Below are 8,645 nucleotides of genomic sequence, written 5' to 3' on the forward strand. Positions count from 1 at the left end.
GTATCACGCTAACTAGGAGGTAGAAACATGTCCATAAAAAGTGTCACAAACTGGGCCCAAGTAAGTGGAGGCAAATTTGCACGCCTATTACGACTCAAAGTAGTCCACCATGACTCTCTCAATCCAGAAAGCTGGAAAACTATGAAGTCAACCCCGTGAGTGTGTAAAATACCCTGAGTCATCAAAATCTTCTCACACCTGTCTATGAACCTCTGGGGACCCACCGACGCAGGGGTAGCATCGAAGTTCGGGGGTCCAAAACTCATGAAAGCTTTAAGCTCATCTGTAGCACTTGCCCTCCTACCAGTAACCGAAGTTGTACCCCCGGGATGAACTGCTTGTTGTGTTACCATCTCAGCTGGTGGTGGAGCTAAACTAGGTGGTGGTGTCTGAAAATCCTGTGCGACCCGCTGCTCTGTGGTAAGAGTGGCTGGTGTCTGACCACCCACACCCTCCTGAGTCTGAGAAGTAGCTGGAGGCATAACTCCACCTAGACGAGGAACAATAGCCTCCATAACTGAAACCATCCTGACCAATAGCTCTGGTGGTACTGAAATTGTAACTCCCTCTACTGGGGCTGCTGCTAGTATGTCCATGACATCCTCCTCAGCCGGAAGCTCGGGGGGTGCCTGTCTGGCGGCTAGGGGTCTACCTCTAGGCATAGCAGCCTGTCGTACTGGAGCCCGTCCTCATGACCCGGCTCTCCCCCGTTCTACTGGTGCACCCCCTCGCCCCGCAGATGCAGAAGATCGAGTCCTAGCCATCTGCTCCAGAACAAGAAAAGGGTTAATTCCTTATTCAACTTTAATGGCTCGATAAGAATTAGAAATAAGGGAAATTTTTCCTAAAATACCCGAGTAGCCCTTCGAAGATAAGTAAAGACGTCTCCGTACTGATCTAGAAGGCTCTACCAGGCATCGTTCCATGACTTTAAGGAAATTGAAACCTAGTTCTCTGATATCAAGTTTGTCACGACCCAAATCTGACACTCAGGCCGTGACCGGGCACCTGAAGAGCTTCTACCCATAAGGCGAACCCTCTAAGCAAATTATGGAAAATTAACGAATAAAATGAAAAATACGCAAAGTCTCATAATATAAAGAAGAGTGCGGAAGCGAAATACAAATACTGAGTCTTGCCCATAAACCCCATAAAAATGTCTAAGTCATGGAACAGCTAGTCTGAATATAAAAGTACGAGACGTAGCTCGGAATACTACTAAGTCAACTAAAGAAGAAGAGGCCGCCATGATCTAATGGCGGCTCACCTCTACTGAACTGGACTGAACAAAGCTGGAATGAATCAAGTATCGGCTACCTAGTCACTGTTAACCACACCTGCACACATACAACATCAACAAGTGTGAGTCTAAAAGACCCAGCAAGATCATCGACACTCTTAGCTTACCCCTGGGGCAAGTCTTTGAAATCCCTGATAATGCATAAAAGCAATTACACAGAACAAATATATTAAATATATACAAACACTGAAGCTAAAGCTAAAATCATGAAGCACAACCAATAAAAACATGAAATACTCTAAATTTGAATCTATACTCACGGGACATAGTACGTATTTATCTATGTCTTACCCCATTTACCGGAGAGGGAATTATTTACCCCCATCTTACCCGGACGAGCAATACATGAAATACGCTGAATCTGAATGTATGCTCACGGGACATAGTACGTATTTGTCTATGTCTTAACCCGTCTTCCGGAGAGGGCATTATTTACCCCCATCTTACCCGGGTTACTTAAAATTCTAGTATCTATCTCTCACCGAACATCAATGGGACCTGTGGAAGTATGCCCCTCTGAAGTTATGATAAGTGGAACATACATCCAATCAATACCAAGTCAAGACATATGTGTATAGCAAATATCTATTTAAGCTAAATTACGCTAAAGGACTGATACGGTCATTACTTTAAAAACTTGGAAATTATCCAATTTAGATCATGCTTTCCCACTCACACGAACTAAATGGTTTAAATGCATACATACAACACAAACCATATTCTTTTTATGAAAAGCAAGTAAACTAAGAGTTAAAGCCTCACTTGCCTTATAACCGGAACGCAACCTCTCCGAAAGTGCCAAATAACAAACTCCAATAGCCTCAATCTATTCAATACCATAAATAAATAGTCCAAATTAGCCTAGGAAAACTAATCCTATAATTTTAGGTTTAGAATTAAATCTCAAAATTTTATACCCAAATTTCATAATTTCTTTAAATGAAAGAACTGTATCCTAGTAACTTTAATAACCAACTATATACATATGTTTTAGTACTAATATACTAATAATGGTAGTGTGTAATTAAATAAAGAAAGAAAACAAAAACAAATAATAAAAAGAAAACGACACAATTGGTGACTTGAAACAAAGAAGAGTAATTTGCCACTTTGAAAACCTATTTTGTCTTATTCGAAACCCAAAAGTGAGCACTGTAGCAGTGCACGAATTTCTGAGAGAAACAGTAGCAATTTCATTCCTTTAAATCAATTTATATCTCTAACTCCACAACACACCATCAATTACTATAGTGATTTGTTTCCCCTAATCATTAGATCATGATTACATCCTATTAATAATTCATGCCATCCAATCCTATTTGACTTAACACCTTTGCAACACAATACATGGCTTACATACTAAATTATAAGGAAAAATTATAAATCTCAAGATGTATACCTGCGTGCCTTGGCAATTGTGGGAAATAAACTTCACTGTGTCAAACTTTGTACACCGTAACCGATGCCTCTTCTTGTCCCTTCTCTCTCCTTAGACTAGAAATAGCTTAATAATTTTTCTTGTACTTTCACTCCTTCCTTTGGAATATAACGTGCACAGTCACAAGAGTAGTGAGCCTGGCCCACTCACTAACTTATTCATGCACCATTTAATATATTATATCATATAAATAATAATATCACAATAAATATATATGCATACATGTTATATGGATATAATTAGTACCCGCTACGGTATCAAACTCGTTAAAGCTAGTAAGTTATAATTGAGGAAGTAACTCTAAAATTCATTTGGAAAATATCAGGTTATTACAGAATCGCCGTGGAACAATAGCCAAAGGCCAAAACCTAAACTCGCTAGGAATCGCCTCGTCCAAGAGGTGAAAGGGTCGGGGGGGGGGGGGGGAATGAAGTGAGGTGGTGGAAGTTTATTTTTAATAAAATTCCATCCCCCCTCCTTTTTTTTTATAATTCCCCACCCTTTAAGTTTTAAAACATTTAAGTTAACCCTTTTTTTATTTAATAGATTATCTATTATAAATGTATATATAGCCATGACCTGCAGGGGACCCATGGTGTCCATGTATCACTCATTCTGGAATGAACCTCGAACCACGAGTTCACAAGGCCACATTTTCACCCCCTATCAAGTGCGCCTTACGTAGATGTATATATTCCGTCAATAATTCCCATTACAAGCTATTATTCTTAATGTCTTAGTCGAACATAATCAAATCATAAACACGAAGTGATGCTAGAATCAGTGATGTACCAATGAATTACCACAAGTCATACTAGAACTAGTTATTAATAATGCATACCCACAACGTAAATTATTCTAGTAATGTACGCGCCACCTAGCATATCGTAACCCAACCTCTACTAAGAACAATTTGCAACCGCATCAAACCCAACCCTCCTAAACCTTCCATGATTACACATTCAATACTAATACCCCTCTTAGAACAATTCGCTAAGTTTCTCACTACTACATGCCTTTTTTAATGCTAACAATGTCAACCTATCGTATGTCCAACCGAACTTCTTGTCTAAAGACCTAATCATGCTTTCTCCTGCCAATTCTATATCATATATACATGTCACTAATCAAAGTATAAATCAAGTAAATCATAACTTATCTCGATGCCGAGCAGCTACCACGAACATGCGTGCAACCTTCTCCTACTGTGTTGCTAAAACGAAGTTTGACTGAGAACTCTGGGAAATTTATGAACACGAGGAAACAACAATCATATATGCTAAACTTGAAGAACAAGTTTATCTACGGGAAGGATTTCTTTTACGAATTGTGAACAAGAACGATGATTGGCGGCTTACCATGGCGCCTTCCTGTACCATCTGGCGGTTGCAAACAAAAGTGCTTCTAGGTACACGGCTGTTAGGCTCATCCAAGGCGTATTTACGGAAGTAGCAGGGAACTTGACCGTCAAGTTTAAAAAAAGCTGGCCAAGCCTGTGTCACTTTCTTACGTCAGGAGAAAGGGAGATCAAAGAAGTATGGGGTCGCGAACGATCAAATCATAGAGATAGCAGATCTTAAGAGGCGGAAGAAAAGGAACCTCGGTGACCCAGAGATCGCAGAGTCCGCGCCCGTGCCGAAAGTGAAGAAGTTTTCCTCTCTTTCCCGTCGAGCATGCCCGCCCTTTAGCACTTCCCATCCAAGAACCCTCAGAAAAGTCGGCTTAGAATAAGATTTTGGAGAAAAGTGGGACAAAATCCTAAAATAAGGAATTTATAAGAGTCTGGCCCATGCTCTTTTGTTGCAGCGGATCCTCTACAGCGGTCTCTGGACTGCTGCGGCGAAGGGTCTTGACCCTGGGCCCACAATTTGACCTCTATGAATTTGACTCCAAATTAATTTTATACGGAACTTTTTAATAAGCCCAGCCTTTTATAATACGAATCTTGACTTTTGTAAGGGGTTTGTGAAGGATTTCAATAACGACCAAATGTGTCTTTACATCATATACCAATTAAACAACCGTTTGTCTCTGAACGGACTAAAGTGGCGGAGAGGGTGGAAGGTCGATTCATTGCGTGTGGTCAAATGACTGGAGTATTTTATCCTATGGATTGGGTCTGGTTAGGGTGGAACACACCATTGGAACCAAGGGGTTTTGGAACACACAGTGCTCGTAAAACAACGAGGGAAAAGGGCGGACATTTAGGTGAGGACCGCTGTAGTGGCTGGTCCCTCGCCGCGGCGTGCTCGCTGCAGTGAGAAAGGGGACTGTTGCAGCGGACACCCCTTTTAAACAACACAATATTTTTGGGGAAAGGATTTAACTCCCCACCCCTCCTCATTTAACACTCAAACCATTTTTACTCCCCCTATTTCCCATTATTCCCCCCTCTCAAAACTCTTCTAACTCTCTGTATTCCCCTCCCTTCATAATCCCCCCTACTTTCTTCTCTCTTCCTCACTTTCCCCCAAAACAACACAAGAATCAAAGTCACAAGGGTCACACTTTCTTCACCATCCTTATTAGATTTTCAAGGTATATTCTTCCCACACCTCATTCTTCATTTCTTACTCTTTTGCAAAAATCTACCCCTTTCCATGCTTAGGTTGTTAGAATAGACTAGCCATGTTAAGTTTATCTAGAAAAACTTTAGATGTGTGGAGAATGAGGTTCTGTGATTTGTTGGGGTTGAAAGAAACTCGGGTTATATATGCTACTTAACGTCCCCATCGTCTTAAAAGCATTTTCTACTAAAGATCTGCTGTGAATGTGGGTGTAGAACTTTGTTTTTGGGGTGGGGTAGTTATTTTATGCCTTTTTGTTGCTATAAATATTGGGGCATAAGGTTGTTAAAACCATGTGTTAATGGGTGGAAAGTACATGCACGTTGGTATACTACTTGATCTGGATTGAAATTCGTTGGTATTGGCAAAAATTTTGGGGTTCTATTTTTGAAATGCTGGTGTTTTGGGTCAAGGACGACGAAGGTTCACTGTAGCGGTCGGGACCTTGCTGTAGCGGACCCGTCATGATGAGGCTTATCTACAAAGGATAGAGGGTTGGGTAGCTTCGTCTCGGTGAAGGGCTATTCCGCTGGGACGAGCCCACTGCAGCGGAACTCTTATAGCTGCAGCGGGAATTTTGGGTAGAATCCAAACTTTTGCTCCCTTTTTGTGGTTAATCTAGTTTTATACAAGCCTTGCCATTGTTACCCTACGTGAAACTAATGTCGTCTTTCTCTTTCATGTACTAATTTTCATTAAACCATGGCGCAAGAGCAAGGTGTTCCTCCCATTGCCCCGAACCCCAATGCCCCACCTTTCTATAATAGATTCATCTCTAGTCAGTGTAAGAGGCATTTTCTGGAACGGAAGACGAAGGGAATACTGCCCGAGCAAGGTTTCATTATGGACCAGGTGGATGAGTTGGCTCCCGAACTTTATAATCGCCTTCATGAAATCAAATAGACTAAATTGGTGGAGTCCCCGGATAAGTATAATGCTCACTGGGTTCGGGAATTTTATACTATGCTCTCGACAGCGGATTTGACCCTTCCCGATCCCGCAGTCATTATTTGCGGTGTTAGGGTACCGTTTGGTGCGGAGGTGATCAATGATCTCTATGGGCTTGACAATCTCTCCAATGATGCCATAAATGCCAAAGATCAAGAGGGCAGTGGTCAATGGCTTGTGAACACCTTGGTGGTGGAGTCGAAGAGGCATAAAGTTACTTAGGCCAATAGCTGGACTGGATTAAGGGCAACTACTTCACTACTGATGCTAGGAGATGGCTGCAAATCGTGTTTCGCTGAGTTTGTCACTCAAGTAATATTAATGATGTCACCTGTCCCCGGGCTCTTATGGTGGCTTGTGTTGTAGACGGGGTACCAGTGAATGTAGGTAATCTGGTGATCTTAGAGTTGAGAGATTTTCTGGATAAGCTGGGCCCGAGTCTGGATTTCCTTACTCTCATTACCTTGCTATGCGAGCGATTTAATGTCCCTAAAGAGCATAATGATTTATGAGTCCATTCTGATGGTGACTTCCACTCGTTGAGAGTGAGGGATCCAAATCCCAAAGTAAGAGGAATAGGATTAAGTCGGGTAGCGAGGACAGTAATAGCGAGTAGGAGGAGAGAGAAAGAGATAGAGGTGATGATTCCCAGCCCTGGAGTCCCCTTGAGCGGATAGAGTTCGAGTTGGCCACCATGAGGGATGTTATGACAGGTTGAACATGGCCTTCTTTTGAGGTAGGTTCATCTAGTGGTGCCGCTGGCGCCGATGGGTTTTGCCCGAATGAAATTAAGAAGTACATGTCCACCCAGACCAAGATGCATAATTCGGTGGATGTTCTCCAGAGTGTGTATGTTTCCTTGGCTGAGGTCCATGGGGAGCTCTGCAAGGATCTTGATGCAAAAAAAAAAAAAAAAACAGGGCCCGGGACAAGCTGTTTGCTCGGATGTGGAAGGGCATCAAGAGGATATTGAAGACAGTGAGGCCGCGGTCCAGGCTCCCTAAGGTGACCAAGGTCGATGTCCAACAGTTCTCCTTCTTGAGCAAGTCTGGCCTAGACACTGACGCCTCCAGCAGCTGGAGTACCAGTAGTGGTGAGGCGTCTAGCAGGCCTAGGAACCAATAATCCCCCTCCCCTTTTTTAGCATGGTTATTCAGCCTGCATAGGCTTACTTTCAAACAATATTTCCTTTTGTTTTGGGTTTGTGTTTTGGACGTTTGGACACTTTCATTTTTGTTATTTCTCGTGAACTGCTAAATATTTGTCTTTGGATGGATTTGTAAGACAATTGCCCTCATGGGGCTAGGTGTTTTATCTAAGGTTATGTTTAGGATATCGATGTTTTTCTTGGTTTTTGGTTGAATTGCATAGGTTTTGAAAAATGTAATAACAGGTCTTCTGGCTACCGGTTGGCCTTCGTTGCAGCGGATGTTTTGTCGCAGCAGCAGTCTTGGCACGGAAAGACTTGGTTTGTGGCGGCAAGGCGAAGAGAAACTGTGGGTCTGCCGCAGCGGACACTGGTGTCGTGACTACAAATCCACTGCAGCGGGAATTACACCGCTGCAGCGAAGAGACTGACACAGCGGGCCAAGGGATGCCCACTCCAAAATTTTCATAAAGAACGGGGAAAACTCGATATTTTACACACATTCTTATACTCACGCGTATACATGTTTATAACCGGACACTATTGCTACTTACACTATATATCGGCAGATACCAATTTGACTCACATATCGGCAGATACCAATTGGAATCATCTAGATACCAATTGGACTCAACCTAGATTTCAAGACACTGAGACCGCATGATAGGAATGAAAGAAGAGAAAGATGCCTAGATGCCCCAATAGCCTCCCATGGATGGGTATGGACGTCACTATACCATTCCACACGACTCTACTAGACACAACTCTTGTACAATGTGAGATCTGTAACCTAGGCTCTCATACCAACTGTCACGACCCAAATTACGGATCGGGCGGGCACCTACTGTATTATCACCTAGTAGGCGGACCCTTACCAATCAACCCATTATTGAAAACTCGTCTTTACCAACATGTAACTACTAACAAAAGTAATAGGTGGAAAACACCATAATACTTTTCATAAAATCAGGAGAAAACTTCACATTTCCCGGGATCTAGTCTAGACATGTACAAGAGCTTCTATAATACAAGGAATACATCGAAAATAAAATGCCACAACTTCTGCCTGGAATGCGTTGAGCAAAGCTGTAGGGAGATGTCTGTCAACCAACTAGTGAAACCTTCAGCAATAACCTGAAACATAACTACAACCCCAAAAGAAGGATGTAGCAAAACTATCATCAGTACACCACACATACTGGTAAGCATCATAGGCCGACTAAGATTAGTTCACGCAATATAATA

This window comes from Lycium barbarum, chromosome 2 (assembly GCF_019175385.1).
Source record: "Lycium barbarum isolate Lr01 chromosome 2, ASM1917538v2, whole genome shotgun sequence".
Lineage (NCBI taxonomy): Eukaryota > Viridiplantae > Streptophyta > Magnoliopsida > Solanales > Solanaceae > Lycium > Lycium barbarum.